Source organism: Balaenoptera musculus, chromosome 2, assembly GCF_009873245.2.
Source record: "Balaenoptera musculus isolate JJ_BM4_2016_0621 chromosome 2, mBalMus1.pri.v3, whole genome shotgun sequence".
Lineage (NCBI taxonomy): Eukaryota > Metazoa > Chordata > Mammalia > Artiodactyla > Balaenopteridae > Balaenoptera > Balaenoptera musculus.
Window position 1 is genome coordinate 134,976,164 of NC_045786.1, and position 22,064 is coordinate 134,998,227.

A 22,064-nucleotide genomic window follows, 5' to 3' on the forward strand; every position below is an offset into this window, starting at 1 on the left:
GCCGACGTGAGCGCGCCTGCGCGGGGACGCGCTCGAGGCGACGGCGGCGGCGCTAAGGGCGGGAGCGCGCGCGGGAGCGAGGGAGCAGTGGTCTCTGAGCCGGCCCGGCCCGCAGCTTTGGGTGCTCGGGCAGCTGCAGCTCGGGAACCGGTGGTTGGGGAGGGGGGGTGGGGGGCGTCAGGCAGGTGGGGCGCGAAAGCTATGAATCTTCGGCTCTTCCTCGTCTTCCTCCGGGACCCGCTCTCCGCCTCCCGCTCCAACGCCCGGATGATCTGAGCCGCGAGGGCGCCGAGAGCCGGGGGCCCGGACGCAGCCCGGCTCCTCCCCTCCTCTGCCCCTTCCCCGGCCTGACCTGGCCGGCCGCCGCCGCGGTGACCCTCTTCCCGCCCCCTCCCCGGCCGCCGTCGCCGCCGCCGCCTCGGCGGACCAGGGACCTGCCCGCCCTCTGCTCCTCCGGGTAAGCGCGACGCTTGGGCCGAGGGCGGGCGGGCGGCGCGGGCCTGCGCGGCGGCGACCAGGCCTGGGGCCTGTAAACAAGCCGGGCGTCTGCCCGGGCGCTCCCGGGAGGAGACGCGACAACTCCACCCCCTGGCCCGGCCTCCTCCCCGGAGCCGGGCGGCGGGCGGCGAGGGGTTAACGCTCCGCGAGGGCGGCGGTGGGGAGGCGGGGGCGGGGTGTTTGTGGCGGCGGCGGCGCGGGGAGGGGGCGCGACCCTCCGGCCGCCGAGGCCGGGCGGGGTGTTTGTGGCGGCGGCGCGGGCGAGGGCCGCGGACCGGCCCGTCCCGAGAGCGGCCGGCGGAACTTTCCCCAAGCGGGGAGGGGGCGTCCGGCACCCGCACCCGCCCGGCCACCCTGGGCTCCAACCCGTGGAGGGAGGCCGGGAGAAAGAAGAGGGGAGGCCTCCTTTGGACCGGACTTGGCCGCGAAACACTAAATTCTGGAGAATTAGCTTCAGGTTTTATAGGGGGCGGAGCTGAGCGTGAGGCTCCTTCAGAACTCGTCAGTGATGCTTCCAATTCATTCATTATTAAGGCATCGAACGAATCCACCGAAGTAAATCGAACTGATTTCTTCTCCTCTTTTTAACCGTGTAAATTGTGTGGGTAAAAGTTGTTGATGTTAGAGTTTGGTTGAGATGTGGTTCTGTTCTGCTTGTACATTTTAAATATTTTCTTGAAGGACAGCTGGCTGTGGAGTGCCTCTACCAACCGCAGTTTTAGATACGTTTTGAAAATTTCATCACCGGAGGTATTTCTTTTTTCTCAAGCACCGCATGGTACTTAAAAATCCACAAAGGTCATACTTCAGTTGTCCAAGCCAAGAAATTTGTTCGCCGCCGCGCCCCTAACCCTAAATTTTCTGCTAATTGGTGTAATGAGCCGAATGCATTTTAAGTGATTGAAAGACCATGGGAGGTGTAAAAATCTATGGGAGGTAGTTATTATTTTCCCGGAGTAAATGATTTTGACATTACTGAAGGAAGTTAGGAATTAAAAAAAAAAAATTGTTCTGAGGAAGAAGGTTTTAATCTTTTCAAATTTGCACACTGGAATTTTAAACACAATCACTTTTTAGGTGCACAGAGCTCTGAAGAGTCAGAGCGCTTATTTATTTTAACAGTGCTCTTCTGAGCCTTAGAGGTTCCAGAGCTCTCAGGAGTCCAGCAGGGCTTGCTCCCCAACTGCTCTTTTAACTCGAACAACTTCACTTTTATATTTTTATCTTTTTACATATTGGGCCTTTTCCAGAGTGTAGTTCTGTAACTCTACAGATTAGGAAACTGACTAGGGCAATAGTGACCCACCCCTCTGCCTATTTTATAAATATAGATGTTCCCTTTATCGATATAATGTTTTTTTTGCCAATAAATAATTTGAAGCCCAAAATAACATTCCTTGTTTGATGTTTTAGTTCTGTTCCTATGTGTAACTCACATATGTCTGTTTAAACATTCAGTCATACAAGGCTGATTACTTTTAACCTGCAAGTTACAGCAATACCACATGAAACTATAATGAGCTAGACATGGAAATTAAGACATTTTTGATTAGATATCACTAAATATTTTTCACATCAGTGAAAAATATACCTCTCCCATCAGTAATTATGGGAGAGGTATATTAAGACTGGTAAAGTTTGGCTAGCTACCTCAGTATATATTTGAGAAATAAAATGGTTGAATGCTTGAGTCATCAAAAATTCTTTTTATGTGATGTGTGTGTGTGTATTTTAACATATAATATAAAAGTGGTTTATATTTTAGTTTGAAGAGCAAAAGTGATGCCCATAATTACAATATAAACTGTTGAAGGGAACACTGCACTAGGAGACAATAATTGTTTGGTCATGGCTGTGCTCCAAAATAATCAGCAAAGCCAGAGGGGTAGATTATATTATCAAATGTACTGTCCAGTTGTTATGTTTTTTTATTCTCAACATTGTCTATTTAATATGCTTTGACTAAATGCCTGTTATGTGCCAGGCACTTAGATATTTCAGCATTCTGAAGTTGATTTTCTTTCTGGGTTGTCTCTTATTTAAAAGAATTTAAAGTTGTTGATTGTTATTTAGGAAAGATATTTCTGTAGGTAGCTTTTATTGATTTTTCTGTTGGGATTGAGAAGTCTAGAAAAACTCTTGGGAGGAAGGCAGATGGAGATTCCACAAGAGACAAAGGGTGGTTGAGACTACAGGTTTGAACAAGCACACGACCCTTGGTAATTTCATGTGGAGAGCATTTTAAGAACACATTGTTAAGGTTTTTCTGTCAGTTAAAGCTGGGTCTTGCTTATCTTGACTTGTTAATAAACCTTCATTTGAAAATTTGTTCTCTAATACCCAATTTTTTTCAAAGAAATTAATAGTACATCGTGTTGTCACATGGTAAATATTGCTAAGCAGTTAGTAAAAACCTACAGTCTTTGAATTTGTTCCCGTAACACCTAGACTGTTTATTATAGTGGCTAATAGCATGTGTAGCTGATTCTGGTTTAACTGTAAATGCTTATTTATTTAAAAATTTAAAACTAAAGGCTGACATATGTCCATAGGGAGCTTGTTATCCCTGAAATGCTCATGCATGAGAGCTGGATTAATTTCTTAAGATGTGAGGTTGTGATCATGTAGAAATAACTAATTATAAGGTGATAATTTCGATGATCCCCTGAATGACTGACTCTTGTCTGGGCACCTGACTCTGTGAGTGGTACTCTTGACTACTTTCCATCCTTAATCAAATCAGAGGAAGGAGGCAGCCCTGTAAGAAAATCAGCGCAAGTGGTGTCCTATAAGTTAAACAAGATAAAACAAGGTGTGGCCCTGTGAAATATATGGACCTTGGGGGAAGGGAAAGGTGTTGTGAGGCAACTAGGTAAAAGTCTGTGCCTTCCTGTACCCTGGGTAGTAACTTTATGCCAGAATATGTTCTGTCTTCCATCTCATATTACGTTGGTGACAAAATTTTAAAACTTGAGTTGCTTCATTTATTATTTCACTATTAGCCAGGAAATTCTCTGAATTTCCACCTGGGATTATTAACTACTCTTATATGAAAGTAACTTGGGTTAAATTATATCAAAATCAAAAGGTTGATTACCTCTATTTTTCTTCTTTTGTTCTTTCCAATGTCTAATGTGCTCCGTATTACACAAGTAACAGTTTTATATTTTATTGAGTCTCCAGAATATATTTCTTGATGATTTTGATCTTTGTATGTCCTAGCTATCTGTGTACTACCTAGATAAGCTCTTTACCTAGCTTTTCTTTTGCTGAGGCAGGTAGGAGGAGCTAGAGAAAGTAATTAAGAGAGGTGAGCTTCTGTATACCTTTATCTAAAATGTAATAGACTTTAGAATTTTTCTAAGAAACTGAGGGAAAGGTACTGGATGTTAATGTGTGTTAATAGGTTGTTGATACTGTGTTTATAAAATTAGAGATGTTTTAAACATTCATTGAGTAAATGTGATAAAGAAGGGAGTTTGAGTTTTTAATACAATTCTTAACATGTTTATCTGGATCCCATTGACTTAGTTTATGTAGTATTCATGTTTGGGATCTGGATTGAAAGTCACTAGATTTTTTTGTGGCTGATATGATTTGAATTAAAATTCTATGAAACCAAACTTCTTCTAGATACAAAAGAAAGTGAATAATAAAAGCCATAATTTATAGAAAATAAAGCATCAGCCTTTAATTTTCACCACAACCTTCTAAAGCATATGATGTTATCTTTGTGTTACAGATGAAGAAATGTAGGCTTAGAGCGTCTAGTAATGTGCCAGAATCAGATCTGTAAATACAAAATTATTTTCAAAATACTCCTGGGTAGACTTTCCCCAATTAGATTAGCCTTGTTGTTCCTAGGAGTCAAAATTTGAAAAGCTGAATGTTACACTTCTGATACAGATTCCTAGAATTAAAAGGAACCTTACAAATTTATGTAGTTAAGTCTTCCAATGCAAGATTCCCTTCTAAAACATTCAGTAAAGATTTAAGAAGTTAAAATCATTTTCTCATTCCCAAAGTTTCAGAAGTCAACAGAGATAAACAGTTTTATATGTTTAGCTATCATTGTTCAGATCGAGAAGTTGAATCAATATTAATTCTCAAATGGTTGATATCTGTATTGAAGGACTTAAGGAAATGTTTCTGAGTACGTACAGTCAGTGGAGCCACATTGTAGGCTCCAAAGAACATGGTAAAACTTCCTAGTGGGGTGATCTTGGGCAAGCTACTTGATTTTTCTAAGCCTCAGTTTTCTTTATCTGTCAAATGGAAAAGCCTTTCTCATTAGGTAATCTTGAATATTAAATGAGATAATCATGTAAAGCACTTGACGTATTTTCTACTGTAAAGAAATACCAAATAAATGGTAGCTGCTATTATTGAGTATGTGAAATCTTGAGATACTTACGGGAATAGAAACTTAGTGAGTGTGAGAGGGTTGTCTTTCAGTATAGTTTTAGCAGTGAGCCTGGAAGACAAACTATAAGTCTTCGGATTGAGTAGAGACTTTAGAAGAGGTGCTAAAGGTTGTGGGCAGATAGAACTTGTATATGAGCAGACTAAAAGTTAAGAGGTAATGGAAAAGAAAGTTGAGTATGAGTAGATTTATTTGACTGTATGAAGCTGGAGAGAAGTCATTAGGTTAATGATTAGGTGGGAGTCGATGGTTAAATAGAGGATAAAGAGTAAGTAATGAAGCAAAGGTGAATGTTCAGACAAGAATGATCAGTAAACGAGGAAGGACACAGGTTGGTGTTTTGAAGAGGGGTTACGGTTCATGATTAGAAATGGTCAAGAAGATATTGCTACAGAAAAGATGCAAAAGAGAGTAAGAAAAATAAATTATTCTAATTAACTCAGTTCTTCTTGTGAAACAAATAAAAAAAGAAAATAGGGAGTCTTCATGAAAGGCATTAAGGCTTTGTATGTGGGTCCTGGGTTATATAAGGTTGAAAAATTGTACTGGAATATTTCAGGTCTTACTACCTCATACCCAAACCATGTTTTAACACTCCAACTGGTCTTTCCTACTAGCATCTTGTACTGCATCTCCCTCCTCCATCACATTATTTCTCTGCTCAGTATGTTTAGTGACTCCCTTTTGCCTCTAGAATAAAGCTTAGAATTCTTGGTTTGGCTTTGACACTTTCCATGATTCGACCTCAGGACTGATCTATTTCAACCAAACTGGTCCTCTTGCCATCTCTGGAGCACATCCTGAACTTTTCTCTCTCTCAGTGGGTCTTTGCTCATGCTAATTGATAGTTCAGAATTCTTGTTCCTCCTTCTCCAGCTTTTGTTTTCTTTTTTTATCAAAACTCATTTCTATTATTTTCTCCCCCACAAAACCTTTCCTGATCACGAGAGTGTTTCATTTCTGTTCTCTCTGTACTTCTACAGCATTATGATTGTATTATTTGCATGGCTTTAATCATATACTTTACTGTTAAGCATTTGTGTTTTAAGTATAATTGTGTGTTCAATTTAATTATAAAATTCAGAAGGGGAAAGTACAATAACTTTACTGTACCCAAAGCCTGGCACAGTGCCTGTGGATAGTGGACATTCAGATATTTTGTAAGTATTAGGCAAAATCTACCTGAGAATGGGAGTGATTGCTGTAGCAGGTGGCAAAAGAACTTAAAAGCTTTCTGGTGGCAGGTATTTCTGACTCTATTCTTATATATTATTTTGGCTGAACCTGGATTTTTTTTTTTTTTTTTTTTTTGGCCGCACCACTTGGCTTGCAGGGTCTTAGTTCCCTCACAAGGGATTGAACCCGGGCCATGGCAGTGAAAGCACTGAGTCTTAACCATTGGACTGCCAGGGAACTCCCCCTGAACCTAGATTTTAAGTGTGAAGATTATACAAATCGGAAGGGTGGCAGAGCTGTTATGTTGGTATAGAAAATTATGTTGGCTGATTTTGGACCTAAGTATTTCATTTTAACTTCTTATGTTATGGCTTTGAGGGTTAACAGGACATTCATAACCATCATGCATCTCTTTCCAGAGTTATATTTGCAAATATTATGAAGTAGGCATCCTTTTAACAGAAAGGAATTGTGGAATCACAATAACTAGACAATGTATTATTTTAAAAAGGGAGATAACTATCAACTTTTTTTAAAATTAAATTTAATTTTTTTAAAGAGCAGATTTTTATTATCTATCTTACACATATTAGTGTATATATGTCAATCCCAATCTCCAAATTCATCCCACCACCACCCCTGCCCCGCCCCACACTTTCCCTTGGTGTCCATATGTTTGTTCTCTACATCTGTGTCTCTATTTCTGCCTTGCAAACCGGTTCATCTGTACCATTTTTCTAGATTCCACATATATGCGTTAATATACGATATTTGTTTTTCTCTTTCTGACTTACTTCACTCTGTATGACAGTCTCTAGGTCCATCCACGTCTCTACAAATGACCCTATTTCGTTCCTTTTTATGACTGAGTAATATTCCATTGTGTATATGTACCACATCTTCTTTATCCATTCGTTTGTCGATGGGCATTTAGGTTGCTTCCATGACCTGGCTATTGTAAATAGTGCTGCAATGAACATTGGGGTGCATGCGTCTTTTTGAATTATGGTTTTCTCTGGGTATATGCCTAGTAGTGGTATTGCTGGGTCATATGGTGGTTCTATTTTTAGTTTTTTAAGGAACCTTCATACTGTTCTCCATAGTGGCTGTATCAGTTTACATTCCCACCAACAGTGCAAGAGGGTTCCCTTTTCTCCACACCCTCTTCAGCATTTGTTTGTAGATTTTCTGATGCCCATTCTAACCGGTGTGAGGTGTACCTCATTGTAGTTTTGATTTGCATTTCTCTAATAATTAGTGATGTTGAGCAGCTTTTCATGTGCCTCTTGGCCATCTGTATGTCTTCTTTGGAGAAATGTCTATTTAGGTCTTCTGCCCATTTTTTGATTGGGTTGTTTGTGTTTTTAATATTGAGCAGCATGAGCTGTTTATGTATTTTGGAGATTAATCCTTTGTCCGTTGCTTCGTTTGCAAATATTTTCTCCCATTCTGAGGGCTGTAGTTTTGTCTTGTTTATAGTTTCCTTTGCTGTGCAAAAGCTTTTAAGTTTCATTAGATCCCATTTGTTTATTTTATTTTGCTTATTTTATTTATTTGTTTTTATTTCCATTACTGTAGGAGGTGGGTCATAAAAGATCTTGCTGTGATTCATGTCAAAGAGTGTTCTTCCTGTGGTTTCCTCAAAGAGTTTTATAGTGTCCAGTCTTAACATTTAGGTCTTTAATCCATTTTGAGTTTGTTTTTGTGTATGGTGTTAGGGAGTGTTCTAATTTCATTCTTTTACGTGTAGCTGTCCAGTTTTCCCAGCACTCTTATTGAAGAGACTGTCTTTTCTCCATTGTATATCCTTGCTTCCTTTGTCATAGATTAGTTGACCATAGGTGCATGGGTTTCTGGGCTTTCTGTCCTGTTCCACTGATGTATATTTCTGGGTTTTTTTTTTTTTTGCCAGTACCATATTGTCTTGATTACTGTAGCTTTGTAGTATAGTCTGAAGTCAGGGAGTCTGATTCCTCCATCTCCTTTTTTTTCCATCAAGATCACTTTGGCTACTATCAACTTTTAATTTGAGTCAAACAAATGTCTGATATATGAATAGTCTGTTTTCATATAAATTTCTAAGCCAAACTTTAAACCTTATCAAATTGTTATGCTATTTCTAGTATTTAGAAAATGCATAGTAAAATTTCCTTTATTGAATTTTTTGAATGGATAATTTTATATAGGCAGTCTGTGGCTGCTTAGATCCATTTATTGGAGTATGATACTAATGAGACCAGAATCATGAATTTGATTCTTTGTGTGGCTCTTAACTTTTTCTAGCCTTAACATTAGCTAGTAACAACGGTAACTAACATTATTGACCACTTACACGCCAGGCATTATAGAAATTTTCAAGTACTAGCTCATTAAATCTTTATATCTATCTCTATGAGATAGATACTGTTATTACTTGTATCTTAAAAGATGAGGAAATTAAGACAGAGGTTAATTTTCACAGCTAGTAACAGAAGCCAAACACACGTCCTTGGACTTTAAAAAGTAATTATATATGTGGGTCACTGCAGTTTCATTGCTACTGCTATAAGTAACTCTTTTGGCGATTGTGATGGGTTAGGAAATCTTTGTATATGAATGGTGTGACTGTAGTTCCATTGTACCCAGAGAGTGACTCTTGTGATTGAGCTGCAGTCTGAGGTGGAAGTGTACATAAAGTCGAAAAGTACAGTATCACATGTCATGTCAACTCCCTTTAGAACTTTTCACCAAGAAGAACCATTAAATTTTTTACTATAAAAAGCACGTAAGTTAAAGCTATAATACAACTAGTACTATAAACCGTACACAATTTTGTCTTATGGCTTATTTTATTCATGTTCACTTCTATGCCTCCCACTGACATAAATGATTTCATCAGTCCTTCATTCAAAGGAAATTCTTAGTGAGTTTAGGAAGATACTCTTAAACACAAGCTAATTGGTCTCACAATAGAGATTATACTATAAATGGAACATTTCAATATTAAGGTTTATTAAAAGTAAATTCCTTGAAAGCAGGGACCAGGTTTCATTTATTTTGAATAAGTGCTCAATATATGATTGTTTAATCTTTGTAGTCTCCCTGCTCATTTTCTGATAAACACATGACAAAGAAAATCGAATGTGAGCCAGAAGTACAGCATACTATGAGAGACCATAGGTCACAGATAATCTAGTTTAAATTTAGGCTGGTGCTTTGTATTCATCTGTGATATGACCGTCTCAGGAAAGGATATAGATAAACAGGTTTTTTGGTTGGTTGGTTGCTTTGTTTTGAGTCCTGCTGTATGTGGCTTAATTATTTTATTTAAAAATATGCTATTCAGGAACTGTTGTACTGCTTCAGAGAATAAGAACATAATTCATTACCAACTTTGAATGTCTTGACTTCTTAGCCCTGCTCCTTGTCTTTAGTATGAGTGGTAGAAAATTGTGTCATATTTCATATTATGTCTATAGGAGATATGCAGTTTGCTTACTTTGTTACCAAAATTTAGTAATGAAAATATTAACGATAAGGATAAGCAAGGAGTGGCTATGTATATATTTTTTGTTTTGTTTTACAAACAGAATTACAAAACTCACCAGACTTTATCTATTTATTTTTTTTTTGGCTGTGTTGGGTCTTGGTTTCTGTGCGAGGGCTTTCTCTAGTTGTGGCAAGCGGGGGCCACTCTTCATCGCGGTGTGTGGGCCTCTCACTATCGCGGCCTCTCTTGTTGCGGAGCACAGGCTCCAGACGCGCAGGCTCAGTAGCTGTGGCTCACGGGCCTAGTTGCTCCGCGGCATGTGGGATCCTCCCACACCAGGGCTCGAACCCGTGTCCCCTGCATTGGCAGGCAGATTCTCAACCACTGAGCCACCAGGGAAGCCCTTTACCAGACTTCAGAAAAACATTTTTGTAGTATTCCATCATACTTCAGAATATAAATAGGTAGTAAACACAATTTTCACTTTTCATAAAGCAGTAGAATATCATCCTTGTTTGGATGTCAAGGGGCTGATCTTAGAAATGGCAGCTTTTGTGGTCAACCCACAGTTTAATCCTATATTACTCCATATCTGTCATCTTCATTTTCTCTCTATAAATGCTTCCTGATACTATAAGTACTTTAACAACTAGTCAACCATCTAGAGTGATCTTGTAGTGGTTTGCTACAGTCAGTAGAATCAGGAGCTCCTTAAGCGCAAATGGGATTGTTCATTTTATACAGTAAAACTCCCAGACTAAATTTAAGATATTTTTGTCTAAAATACATTGAAAGTAGATTCCTAGCTCCCAGAAATTACTCCTTTGGGTTTAAATTACCTTATACTTTGCTTCTCACATAGAAAAGACTTTTTAAAAAATGTACCCATTCATGAATGTTGAATGAATGAGCAGATGAATAAGTAAATAGCCCAGGGAAAGAGAATGTATAGGCTCTAACTTCTAGTCAAAACTACATGTTTTCTCTTTTGTCCCCTTCAACATATCTCATGTGGCACTTTTCAGTAATGAATGTGTATCTAATGATGTTGAGAAACTTTTAAAAGTCATTAGTGAACAGTAATCTGAAAATCAAGTTTTTGACTGGTAACCTGCAGCTTTGCAGGGTTTGATATTTTAATATTAGAAATCAATTGTGTTAGTTCTGCAGAGATTTTTAAAAATTAGAATTACGTATTCTATAGAATAACAAAGTGGAAATGGTAGGATACAATTCAGCTTCTATGGGAATACCTTTTCCTAGGTAGAAAACAATTCCTAACTCTGTTGACAAGGGAGAAGTCATGATGATGTCCCATATATTAATCAAGTGTCGCTATGTACTAGGTACTTATGAACAGAAGAGACATGATTCCTTCCCCCATGGATCTTAAAATCTAAACAGAGAGATAATTCACAGGGCCTTATGTGCTATGATAAGAGAAACACAGGATTCTGTGAGCTCATGACTAATGGTAGATTTACTTCCCAAGACAGGGAACTGGGTAGGAGAAGGGGTAGGGAGTTGAGAAATTCATTTTGGGCCACATCATTTGAGGTATGGCTAATCAAGTATAGGAGGTGGTTGGATATATATATATAGAGAGAGAAAGGTAGAATTTTCACTTTCAAAAAAACCCTTTTTTCTCTTACTTTCCAGCACCTTTTTCCATATACACAAAGCATCTCATAATGCAATTTATGGACTCAGTGAATTATTCTGTTTTGAAGAATGTTAGATTTTATGGACAGAAGTCTATCTTTTAAAGGCATATACTTTTTGGTCCTTTTTTCCAGCAGAGACATTATTCATACGTGTAAAATATTTAGAACCTTCACATATTTTGTGTTTGAATGAACCTTTTACCATCTTAAATATTTAATAAGTTTTATTTTTCCCTTATTTCAACTTAAGTATACAGGGTTATCAGCAAACACTTACAAATGCTCTCTGTGAGGGGTTTTGTTTTTTTTAAGCAAAATTAAAAATGATGGATTGGCTGAAGAAATCAGTTATTGTTTTCTGGGTCAGTCAGAGTCTGAATCCTCAAATATGCAAGAATTAAAAAACAGCAAACTGGGAATTGAAACCACTTCTCAATATGTAGACTTCTCAATATGTATAAGTTATCCAAAACTGAGAAATTTGAAAAAGTTAACAGATGAAGCAAATTGAGATTGTGAATACCAGAACAGTCTTAGGAAACTTTAAAAACTAAATAGATCTATGCCATCTCAATCTTTTAATGTTTTGCTATTCTATAATGTTTAGTAAAAATAGGTCAGTATCTAATTTTATAGTCACTAGAACCCTCCAACTAAATTAAGGTTAGGTATTTTTCAGGCAATTGTGTACTTCTAAATTTTACTTTTAAAAATTGTGCAGTACATACTTTTGTAGCAATTAAAGAAGACTACCTTATGGAGTATGTGATTCAGATCACAGCACATGTCTAGAAGATGGTGATACATTAAAAAAATCATGAAACATGAAGGAAACATCAAAAGTGGCAAGCTCTGTCTCACACACACTTTGTGAAATTGAAACCGCTGCTAATATCTGTGTAAACTGACTATAGTTTGAGTACTAAATGACTTGTGTCATGGGCTTTATGGAAATACTATTTAGCATAAAAGAGCTTTATCTGACTTATTTTTGTTGGTTTGATTGGTTGACTTTGGTTTTTTGAAATTTCATTTTTAACGTTTTAATTTAGGGTATTATTTAACTCAGTAACAGTATTTTGCTTTAGAATTCATGTGAGTGAAATTTGGTTTGTTGAAGGATGTTAAGTAAATATTTAATTGAAAGAGTGAAGTAAATATTTAGTTGAAGCTATAAGATGAAGAGATACTGAGCAGCTGAGAAATTATCAGGTAACTTTTTTTAATCTGTGAAAAAATTTTAATGTAGTATTTTTCATGTTACTACAAATAATATATAGTCATCTTTTTAGACCTTTTTATGCAAAATAAAATATAGATACAGAAAGCCATATAAAACCATAGTAATCTTTTAAAACGGCTTTATTAAGATATAACTAACAATAGCATGAAATTCAGCCATATGAAGTTTACCACTCAGTAGTTTTCAGTGTATTAACAGAATTGTGCAACCATTTACCACAATTTAATTTTAGAACATTTTCATCACACCCAAAAGAAACCTTGTTCTCATTAAGAGTCACTCACCATTCTCTTCTCCCCTGTCCTTTGTCAACCACTCATCTACTTTCTGTCTCTGTAGGTTTGCCTTTTGGATATTTCATATAAATGGGATCCAAATAACTTTTTGATCAGTGATTTCTAGCCTGATAAACATCATGTATATCTCATGAGATAGCCAGCTATGAATAATTTAGCCTCCTTTTACAGCTTAAATAATGGCTGTTTCCTCCTGTGACCAGGAAAAGTTATTTAGTAATTGGAAATACTATCCAAATTTAAACCAGGAATCAGGTTCTTCACTAGTAGTATAACTTCAAGGAATATGTAGTCCTCACCTCCAGTAGTGCTTTTCACTGTGGGTTGCTCAGTAGCCCCTCAGCTTTGTTGATGTAGTAGCCATTTCTCTCCTACCTCACAAACTCAGACTTGCATGAATTCACTGAAATATTTTCCTTGCCTGAACTCTGCCTTTTTACTCTCCCCTAAACACAAGAATGAGGAAGAATTAAAAGCAAGAAAGGGAAAACAGAAGAGATTGATTGCTCAGACTGGGGAGGGACAAAGAGCAAGAATAGAAATGGTATAAAATTTTCGAGGAGACTTAATTTGTGGGCAGAAGAATAATAAAACTTGGAGGTTGCTTAGAAGAGAGTAAGACCTAGAGGGAAGAAACAGAAGGCAAAAATGTTATAATATATTAGAAGATAAGAAGGAAAGTGAAATATAGAAAATTTTCAGTTCTGAATTTTAGTCATATGTCTGTGAAGCACAAATGATGAATCCATTTTCTGATGAGGTGTAATGCCCTTATTTTCTTTCCAAAAATTTGTAGGAATTTTGAAGCTAAACCATAGTCATATGTTTCTTTTGGGTTATTTGAAGATCCTCAGGTTTGAACCTGTGCAGACTCAGAAACTCCTATCACCTTGGGATTATTCTTTAGAGAAATCCCAGAGAAAATAAAAATGGCACTGTGCCCCTGGGCTTTCTGAACTGGAGGGGCAGAATCCTATTCTGGGTGCTACCATATTGGGCTGCTTCAGAGTTCCAGAATTAGCCAGAGAATGGCAATAATTGAGAAATCGCTGCTGCCAGAGAAAATCTTGATTTGTTAGAGGTACCTTCTGGTTGGATTAGAATTGTTAGTGAGATTTTAGGGATACTCAGTAAAATTGCCCCCAGAGATCTTGAATCCCACCTCTAGCTTTTAAAGTCAGTAAAGTCCTATAATAAGCAAACTGGAATTTTGGGGGGAGGGGAGTGCACACTAATGGGAACTCTTAGTACCTATATTTGACCACTTGGATGATATGTTTAAAATCCGATATTCAGCTCCTTATCAGAAATATGCCTACAATGTGTTTTATATATACATTTTTAAGGAACAGCTGATGAAGATAGGTTACATTTTCTTTAGAACAACTGAGATTTATTATTTAACAGGTAAAATGTGTTATCTAATTTAAGTGAATGTTCTAAGTACTGGAAACCAAGTTTACAAAATATGTGTATAATTTGCTTTAATAACAAGCATTCCTTTATTTACAAAAGAACTCCTCTATATATAATCTATGACTGTTTATTAGATTATTTATATTGTAGAAAGAGAAGCTTAAGAGTACTTGTTGATTTGACTGACTATAAGATTGAGCTTTATTACAAGAATATTTAACCAGAGAAACCTGTGAAAATATTTTTGGTCTTGAAGATTGGAGGAATGTTCTAGAGGAATGTTCTTGGCCCTGTGAACTGCAAACTAATGGACTATATAAGAAACTTCTATCTCTAACTAAATAAAGATGTGAAAATTTAAAGATTGCTATGATTTAAGTATATTTAGAAAATATGAGATACCAGAGGAGCATTTGTTAAATGAAATTAAGCCTCACTGTATAGTGTAAGGTACCATTATTTTGCTGGTGTCTTCTGATTCTTTCAGTGGAATAGATGTTGGTAATAGGGTCTAGAGAACTCTACAACTTCTGTGTTCCAGGGAGTTGACATGAACAGAGATTAGTTAGTATTTCCTGGGCTTCCAGGAGCACTGCAATGTCCAGGTCTTAAATTTCTTAGTGCCTACATCTGTGGACTGTTTATGCTACTTACTGTTGTTGGAGAATTTAGTTGTTGTTTTTTTTTTAAATTTTATTTATTTATTTATTTATTTATGGCTGTGTTGGGTCTTCGTTTCTGTGCGAGGGCTTTCTCTAGTTGCGGCAAGCGGGGGCCACTCTTCATCGCGGTGCGCGGGCCTCTCACTATCGCGGCCTCTCTTGTTGCGGAGCACAGGCTCCAGATGCGCAGGCCCAGTAATTGTGGCTCACGGACCTAGTTGCGCCGCGGCATGTGGGATCCTCCCAGACCAGGGCTCGAACCCGTGTCCCCTGCATTGGCAGGCGGATTCTCAACCACTGCGCCACCAGGGAAGCCCCTAGTTTTCTTTTTCACTTTCCTCTTTCTCTCATACTTTGGTTGTAGGTTTTTTGAAGTGAACGTAATTTTTTAAATTTCCTCAACTCAATGAGCTAATTTACTGCATTTATTTATAATCTGTTTAAGTCATTCTTTGAGTTTTTAATATCCACGATTTTTTTACTTTGATTTCTTTTTTTAATTTTATTGAAGTATAGTTGATTTACAATGTTGTGTTAATTTCTGCTATACAGCAAAGTGACTCAGTTGTACATATATATTTTTCATATTCTTTTCCATTATGGTTTATCAAAGGATACTGAATATAGTTCCCTGTGCTATACGGTAGGACCTTGTTGTTTATCCATCCTATACATAATATTTTGCATCTGCTAATCCCAATCTCCCAATCCTTCCTAACCCCCACCCCACCTCCCCCTTGGCAGCCACAAGTCTGTTCTCTATGTCTGTGAGTCTGTTTCTGTTTCGTAGATATGTTCATGTCATATTTTAGATTCCATGTATAAGTGATATCATATGATATTTGTCTTTCTCTTTCTGACTTTTCACTTAGTATGATAATCTCTGGGTCCATCCATCTTTTGTAAACACATCCATGTTTGCAATAATGCAAATGGCATTATTTCTTTTTAATGGCTGAGTAATATTCCATTGTATACAATATACCACATCTTCTTTATCCATTCATCTGTTGATGGACATTTAGGTTGTTTCCCTGTCTTGGCTATTGTAAATAGTGCTGCTATGAACATAGGGGTGCATGTATCTTTTCGAATTATAGTTTTGTCTGGGTATATGCCCAGGAGTGGAATTGCTGGATCATATGGCAACTCTATTTTTAGTTTTTTGAGGGACCTCCATACTGTTTTCCATAGTGGCTGCACCAATTTACATTTCCACCCAATTAAAAAAACAATTTTTTAAAATTTCCAAATGTGGCATTTAATTCTTTCCCAGTTTGCCTGGTAATTTTTAAATAATTTCTTATTTCTCATTTTTCTGTTTTTTTTTTAACCTTATTAAACGTTTCGTACATAGCTATTTTATATCTTATATTCATTAATTCTAATATCTGAAGTCCTAATGAGACAGGAAGGAAGGGGGCAGGGCACAATCATTAAAAACAGGATACCACGAAAACTGGTTAGAACCTAGTTGGCCCAAGATGGTGGAAGATTCAACTTCCAGTAGACCTTGAGTTTCATTATACACTCATTGTAATACATTAGCATGCTAAATGACACACCCACGGGTGCCATGACAGTTCCCAGGCTGACCATAAAAGGCCAAAAAGTGGGTGGTGCCCCAATTCCTAGAAATATCTGCCCCTTGTCCAAGATATTTAGGATATTCCTTCCACCTGTTAGCCTATGAAATTACCCAACCCATAAATACTAGCCACCCCCACACCTCTCGCCTTTTGAGACGGACCGCATTCTCTCTGTGGAATTTGTATCTCCCAGCACAACTCTCACTTTCCTAGAGGACCCCATGCCCTGGGGCTGCCTTTCTCGCCCTCCAAGACAGCCCACACTCTGTCTGTGGAGTGTGTATCTCTAAATAAATCTGCTTTCAGACTCACTCTTGAATTCTTTCCTGTGCAAAGTCAAGGAACCTCACTTTGCGGCCCGTCCCAGGGACTCACTCAAGATCTGGGACATGACCATCTTCTCGCACCCCATTTTTCCTACACCACCAAGGGAGTATTTGTTATATGTTAACTCCTACTCATGGCAACTTGTTTCCTTGTATATTTGATTTTTTTTATGAGCTTATATTTGATTAAACACCAAACATTCCTCCATCACGTGTATATTGCCTACAATTTTATTTCCCCTTTTTGTAGCATAAATTTCACTTCCTTGTTTATAGTTAATACCTAATTTAATCAGCCACTATATTTTAGCAGTTTTTGAACTTATTGTTCCTTGTATCTCACTCTTGGATTCACCTTTCTTCTTGCTAAAGTATATCCTTTAGTAATTTTTTTTAGCAACAGAGTATGGCTTGTAAATGTCCTTAGTTTTTGTCTGAAAGTATATTTTACACAGTACATTTTTTTTTTTTTTGCAAATAAAAATTCTTGATTAATAGTTTTTTTCCCGCTTCCTATCAGCACCCTCAAGATATTATTTCATTGTATTATGAAACTTGGCAAACTTGGAACTCCGAGAAGTCTGTTCTCTACCTAATTGTTATGCCTTTGTATGTAATTTTTTCCTCTGGTAGTTTTTAAAAAGATTCCTTTTCCGTATCCTGTCACCACTATTTACTGTGTGACCTTGGGCAAGTTCTCAACAGAGATAATGAAATGGTATCTGTATTATAGGGGTTGTTGTGATGATTGCATTAATAGATGTAAAGCATTTAGAGCCCTGCATATTTCAAGTATGATATAAATGTTAGTATTTTTTATTTGTTTGTTTTACCATACTTGATGTTCTGAACACATTCCCATGGTATGCCTAGGTATGTGTATGTTGTGTTATCTGTAGGCATTCTTTGAAATAGATTGTTGATCTGAAGTTCAGTTCTAGGAAATTCCTTAGCCTTTATATCTTCGAATATTGCTTTTTTAGTAATCCTTCTTAATCTCTGTGTTTTGTTCTAGGCAGTTCCTAGGTACATTTTCCAATTTACTAATTCACACTTTGACTTTGTTCAGCTACTTTATGTGGCCTCGGTTGCTTTTATTTCTCAGTGAATACTTTCTCATGTTCAGGTTCTCTCTCTCTCTCACTCACTCATTGCCACCTATTGTGGTTTGACTTCTGCTGTTATCCTTTTACCCCCTTCTTGTCTGTTGTTCTTTTTAGCTTTGGAAGGATCCTAAACATACACATTTTAAGTTATTTTCTGATTGCTACTTTTTCTTCTAGATGGAATTCCTACAATTTTTGATGTTTGTTGGCTGTCCATCTTAGTTTAGTTGTCCTGGTGTGTTTTGGAGTTTGGTTTCATATTAGATAGAATTTTTTTGTTTTCTTTCTTTTCACCCTTCTTATCCAGTGTTTTTTGCATGCACCTTTACCTTGGCTCTGGGGTGCCCAGTCTGAAACCATGTCTTATATTAGAGGCTTGGTTCCCCTGATTCTTGACAACATCAGGATCAGGCTTATCTCTCCAAGAAATACAGACTTAAAGAAGGTGTGTGCTTCTGTTGAAGGAGCATGTAATTTCATTTAAACTAAATTCCCTGGCAATAGCTAGTAAGTAGCTTTTCCCTCCCCCTTTTACAAGCAAGAGAGCCCCTCCACCACAGGCATTCGTTTCAGTGAGGCTGGTTTCTATCCCAGCCTTGCATGGGGGCATTTTTAGTTCTGTTACTATCCCTACAGGATGTGGACTTCTGTGCATCTCTGTTACTTGAGCCCGGGAGAGTCACAGTTTCAGTTTCACCAAGTGCTTTGTATTTCAGGAGTTTATCTTTAGCAGGTGGCTTGGTCTTCTTAATTTTCTGTTTTATAGTAATGTATTTTAAAAATACATTTGGAACAGAGGAACACTTCAAAGTGTGAATATACAAAACCATTTTAATGGAAGTCATCATTTAAAATTAATGTATTATATATCATACATAGCCTTCAGAAAGGTACCAGTTTGCTCTCCTACGTACGAGAAGTATATTTTTTTACTCCTTTGCCAATAGTGGGCGTTATAAATTTTTGATCTTTGATAAAGTAATGTGTGAAAAATAAGTTTATTTTTAATGGCTAGTGAGATTCGTCATTGCTCCATATATTTATTGGCCACTTGCATTCTTTTATGAATTTCATTGTCTGTTCGTGTTCTTTGTCCGTTTCTTCTCCTTTAAAGTGTTCATTTTGTTGTCTTATAAGACTTTTGTTATTTTGGGAATATTAACTTTATCATATATATTTGCCTTTCAGGCTTATGAGCTTTGTTTTATAGTGCAGAAGTTTTATTTCTCTGGAGTTACTTTTTATTCCTTTGGAGTCAGTCAGTCTTTTCCTTTTTGCCATTGTGTCATACTTAGAAAGTCCTTTCCTACCATAAGATTATAGAAATATTTGCCTAGATGTACTTGTATGATTTTATTCTTAGCATTTCAAACTTAAATCTTTAATCACCTGGTGTTTTTTTAAGATCCGCGATAGGGATTCAGCTTTCCTCCATGGGAGGGCAGGAGTGGAATAGGCCAGCCGTTCTAACACCAATTATTGAATTTTTGTTCCTGCAGCTCTCTTTCTGGAGTCTTGGTTCTATTCCACTGATCAGTTTATCCTGCAGTAGTATTTCCTCTTAAATACCATAATTTGAAATTGTTTTAATATTAGGTGTGGCAAATTCTCATGTTTTTTAGAATGTTTTGGCTGTTCTCATACATTTAATCTTTCATATGAATTTTGGAATCATTTCATCAAGGTCTGGGAACAAAAAGACCCAGTTGTGATTATATTGAATTTATTATTAATAAAGGGATGAAAAATGTCTTTACAATATTGAATCTTCCTATCTCAGAAAAAAGAATGTCTTGTATTCTGAGGCTCTTAAAGGTGATGAATATTTTTTGTTAATTATTCAGATATACCTTTATTGACATTTTTATTTTCTAAATGATTATTATTGTTAATAGTTTTCTTATATGATTTTTTTTAGTCACATAACCTTCTTGAACTTTTTCTTCTAACAGTGTTTTGCATTTTTGAGTTTGCCATCACATAGTCGTTATCTGCAAGTAATAATCTGATCTCATAATTTTATGCTTTTTTTTTTAATGTGACTGCATTGATCAGTATTTCTAGACATTGCTAAATAATAGAGATATGAGCAGGTATCCTTGTTCTTGTTTCTTTCTTGGGAATTGTTCTAATCACTATGCTTCCTTTCTGGCTTGAAATATGTATTATCGTATCATAGTCTATGCAGAGACGATCATATGGTTTTTCTCCTTTTAACTTTTAAAGAGGTGACTTATATTAATGGGTTGCCGAATGTATTTAAATTCCTAAAATGAACCCTACTTGGTAACTTGTAAGTGACTAGTGTTACTTGTCTTTATTCTGTAATATATGGTTATATTTTACTTGGGGTTTTTTGCATCTGTATTAATGAATGTGTTTGGACTATAGTTTTATTTTTTTAGTGCTATCTTTGTCAAATTTTACGTCAGGATTGTGTATGTTTATAAAAAGTGGTAAGTTTTTTTCTCTGTTCTTTAGGTAGTTTAAGTAATTTGGGAGTTACATGTTCTTTTAAGGCTTAAAACATCTTGGTTGTGAAATTGTCTTGCCTGATGCACTTTTATTTTTAATAACTTTATTTTGAAAACAATTCAGACTTACAGAAAATATTAAAAAAAGAATACAGTGAACTTCCATATTTACCAAATGACCAGTTGTTAACATTTTGCCACATTTTTTTATAAACTCTTTTTTCCCTCTATGTGCACACATGCATATTCTCTTTGCTCACACAAATACATATAAGCCAGCGCACAATCACACATTCCACTTGGTTGTCATATTTTTTTGGTCTTTAACCTCGAATTGTTCTTCAACCTTTTTGCTTTTTGTTTCTCGTGAGCCCTGGAGCTTTTTCTAAAGATAGTTCTTTGATAACTTTCTCATTTTGTTCCAGAGTTACTGGTCTTTATTCCGTCACTCCTTGGCCCCCCAAAAGAAAATTGGTGATTTGTTTTCCTAGAGCATTGTCAATTTCCTTCATATTTTCATATTTACTGACAAAGAATTATACAGTGTGTTTTATAAAAAACAAAACAAAAAAACACCTACCTGTGAGGTGAGTTTAGCCTGTTTGGTTTCTAAGTTTGAATTGTAGTTTTTCTCAATTAGGCTAACTAGTGGTTTACCTATTTTAATCATTTTTCTCTCATGTAATTATCATATTTATCTTAATTTTTCATAACATATTCCTTCAGCTTTCCTTAGGTTTTGTGTGTATGTGTGTGTGGTTGTTGTTTTTACTTCTTGAATTGAATATTTAGTATACTGGCCTTTACTTTTTTACTAAGAAAGTATGAGTTTCCATGAATAAGATTTGGTTACATCTCATAGAATTTGATATGAGATTTTTCTTATTATTATCATTTCTAAATATTTTGTAACTGTAAAAATATACAAACTCAATGCAAAGTTGATTAGAAGCATGCCTTTTAAAGCAATTTCCAGATGTTTGAAGTTTTCTTCTTTATTGTTACCAGTATCTACTGTTTGTTGTATTAAAGTCATATAATATGGTATCATTTGTTTCCTTTCTTTTTCTTTCTTTTATTTGGTCCCCAGGGTGAGGTGGGTGGGAGTGCATTAGGAAAAGCTATAAAGCTTTTGTTTTTCAATATACAATCCAATAAATGTTTGAGCTTTAATTAGTGTTTTTAAGTGTGTTTGAACACAATACATAGTTTTGATTTCAGCATATAGTGTTTTTGATAGGTTTGCTATGAATTATCTGGCATAAAAATATTTAGCACATAAAATTTGTAAGTTAAATTATAATTTTAGACAACACCCTCATCAATTAAAAAAAGATGCCCATCCTCGTTATTGCTTTACTCCTTATGCTTGCCTTTGTCTGATATTAAAATTGCAACCCTTGGTTTCTTTTTGGTTATATTTGCTTAGTATATTTTGCCCACCCCAAAGCCCTATATACTAGGACAACTCCATTATTGAGTTTCTTGTTTTGATTAATCTCTTGATAGCATTAATCTGTCTTTAAACAGATTTTTCAGAAATGGTACATGTATGATATACTTCTTTAGTGCTGGCATATTTGATAATATCTTTCTATTATCTTCATAATAAATGCCAACTTTGCTGGGTCTAGATTTCTTGGAATATACCCCTTTACCCTCAACATTTATAGGTATTAGTTCATTATTGCCTGTCATCTGACATTGCAAAGAAGTTTGAGG

At 36.6% G+C, this 22,064-nt stretch overlaps 1 protein-coding gene across 2 annotated transcripts in view; it reads left to right on the forward strand.

Moving 5' to 3' along the window:
* Positions 1-57: 57 nt before the first annotated feature.
* Positions 58-22,064, forward strand: part of PPM1A (protein phosphatase, Mg2+/Mn2+ dependent 1A) — a 45,407-nt gene continuing 23,400 nt past the window's right edge. The window contains exon 1 of one of the 2 annotated variants that reach the window (XM_036841812.1): positions 58-457. The gene's annotated coding sequence lies outside the window, so the exon portion shown is untranslated. The remainder of the gene's footprint in view (positions 458-22,064) is intronic. The other variant, XM_036841811.1, reaches the window with a different exon arrangement.